The following is a 2,627-nucleotide window of genomic DNA, read 5'->3' as shown; positions in this document are numbered from 1 at the left end:
CCTCAACTATGAGTTATGTGACAGTTAGTTGTCAGAATAAGTGTCAAGACACTGAATCTATCAAATTCATACAGGTATAACAGAAATCATTATATCCTAGGGGGTTTCTGATTCATCTACAAAATTCATTTTATATGAATGCGTGCAAGCTAAACACAGTGTAGATATTCAGATAAATAAAACAACCTTCAAGGACAAGTTTCGACTATTTCTACTTCAATAGTTACTCAGACTACATTGCAGTGATTTTTTAAAAATACTTACAGCCTAGAGAGAAAAACAAGAGAAAGATAAAAGCTGTAACAACTATTCTTCTGTCAACTGCTGATGCTAATCCAAACTCGCCACAAAAGTTTTATCGCAGCACTGATCTCCCCATAAAGTTGTCATCATATGGGAGGGATATAATTTATATCACATGCAAAGTTAATTGGGAAGAAGAATAAACGGCTGAACTGCCATTCTAAGCTTTTCCCATGAAAAAGAAAACACACAATGCGGACACACCCTTTCGCAAAAATACGCGAATAAAAGGGAGATGAAGAAGTCAGAGTGCCCTCGGCTCAGGAATGCCAGGAATCCCCGGAGGAATGCGTGCGGGCAGGCGGCCGCGGCGCCCTCGACGCACCGCGGTCTGGGCGACCCGCGGGGGGCTTCCTGCCGGGCGCGGGCCCTCGGCGCCCCCCTCAGCGGGTTCACCCGAAACCAGGGGCCGGCAGCAGCACCTCCAGCTGAGACACCGCAACCGCCTCTCCGGGGCAGCCACGGCCGGTGCTCGCTCTCGGGGAAACGCGCCTCCGCTCTTTACATCCGCCAAACTAGGAAATACTCAGGTCTTACGGGGGTCTCTTTTCCCGGCAACTACCTCTCCCCTCCACGGCCCGGTAGCAGCGCTCCTCTCTGCCGCTTCGCACGCCCGCCCCGGGGGCGGCACAGCCGCCGCTCGCCAGGGCAGCCCCGAGGAGCGCTCGGAGGGAAGGCCTGCCCCGCCACCGCCGGCGCCCCGCCGGCCTCCCCGCGCCTTTCCGGCTGGCCATGCAGGGAAAGCCGTGTTGTTCGCTCCTCACGCCCGGGAGGACACGGCGTCCCCGGCCTTTGGAAAGGAGCGTGTTTAACGGAGCCAGATGGAGGAGGAAAGCCAGCGACCCAGCGCGCCTCAGCGCGGGGAGCCGCCTCCACAGCCGCGGCGTCCCGCTGCGGGCGGCAGCCCCTGCGGCACCACACGGTCCCCTGTGCCCACAGCGCTGCGGTCAGACCGCGCCACAGCCCTGTGCCCGCCTGGCCCCAGCCATCTCGGCAAGGAGACCTGGGCGGCGCGGTGCTCCCTCCCTCCTTGGCTCCCAGACCTCCAGTCGAAACCGGCCGCCGCGGCTCTCCTCACCCGTCCCGAGCTGCCTCGCCCTCTGAGGGGGATCCCGGTCAACTTCGCGCTGCTCTCGCCGCCGCCCCGCCAGCTGCGCTCACCGCCGACCGCGAACTGCCCGCCCCCTCCAGCGCGGGAGGGGGTGCGGGAGCCGCCGGGGCCGGGGCCGCGCCCGGGCCCTGCCGGGGCGGAGCCAGGCGGGGGGCGCTCCCTCAGGTGAGCGAGGGGCTGCCTCGCGCGCGCGCGCCCGTTTCCCGCCGGTCTGCGCCCCGCTCGCGGTTGTTGGGCTCCCTGAGGGGGCGCGCGGCGCGCGGGATCTCCTCAGGCTGGAACCCCCCGACGGACACCTGTAAACCGCGAACAGAGGGGAAAACACCCGACTCCTGTGTTCAGGCTGCGGCAAACGGTGCCCGGACGAAAGGGGGTGGCTCGAACAATCCTCTGAAGAGGAAACCGAGCCCCGGGCCCAGGTCCCGTCGGCTCGAGGCCGCTCGACAGGCGGGTTTGTTTTCCCTCGCGAGCGCGGCCCGTCGGCGTGCGGAGGCGGCTGGCGAGGCTCCCGCTGCGGCGGGGAAGAGCTGAGGCAGCACAAGGACGGGGCAGGGCAGGCCAGGCGCGGTTTGGAACATGTGGTGGAGGTAACAGCGAAGGAGCGAGGAGCTGGGGCAACCGGCAGCGTGCCTGCACTGCTCAGAGAACAAGGTCATAAGCACCTCTGTGCACACCGGCTTCAGCGTTTTAGATGATTTTCGCGATGTCTTCAGCTAGACTGGAAATATCACAAGGTATTTGCAGATTTCCAGAATATTCTACATATATAGTGAGAACTGGAGTGCTGCCATACTGCAGCATGCCGCTGTCCCCTGACGCACATGCGAAGGAAAGCTAGGTGCTAAGGACTCGTGGTTGTCATACAAAAAAAATACAGTGGCTATAAGCATCTCACAGGAATTGGGTCTCAGTTAATTTCTTCCACCTTCAGAAATCTGTTCTCAAGGTTTGAACCGCCTAAACCAAGCAGCATTGTCAGAAAAGAGGTTATAGTGAATATACTGGGCAAAACCTACGACAAAATATGATAGATCCATGCCTAGAACAGAGAAATGCAGGGCAGTGAACATGAGAAGGAAAAATTCAGTATATAAGTCATGAAAGCCACTTACAGAGTTGTTCTACAGGAGCATATGGATAGGCACACATCTTCTTTTGGGGGTTGGAACTAGATGACCTTTGAGGTCCCTTCCAACCCTAACCATTCTATGAT

The 2,627-nt window shown here is 58.8% G+C and overlaps 1 pseudogene; it reads left to right on the top strand.

The window, feature by feature from the left end:
- The first annotated feature begins 590 nt into the window (after positions 1-590).
- Positions 591-1,945, top strand: LOC147527852 (uncharacterized; annotated as a pseudogene).
- The last annotated feature ends 682 nt before the right edge of the window (positions 1,946-2,627 follow it).

The sequence above is a fragment of the Tauraco erythrolophus genome, chromosome 14, assembly GCF_009769465.1.
Source record: "Tauraco erythrolophus isolate bTauEry1 chromosome 14, bTauEry1.pri, whole genome shotgun sequence".
Taxonomy (NCBI): Eukaryota; Metazoa; Chordata; class Aves; order Musophagiformes; family Musophagidae; genus Tauraco; species Tauraco erythrolophus.
This window is presented reverse-complemented; position numbering and strand designations above follow the sequence as displayed.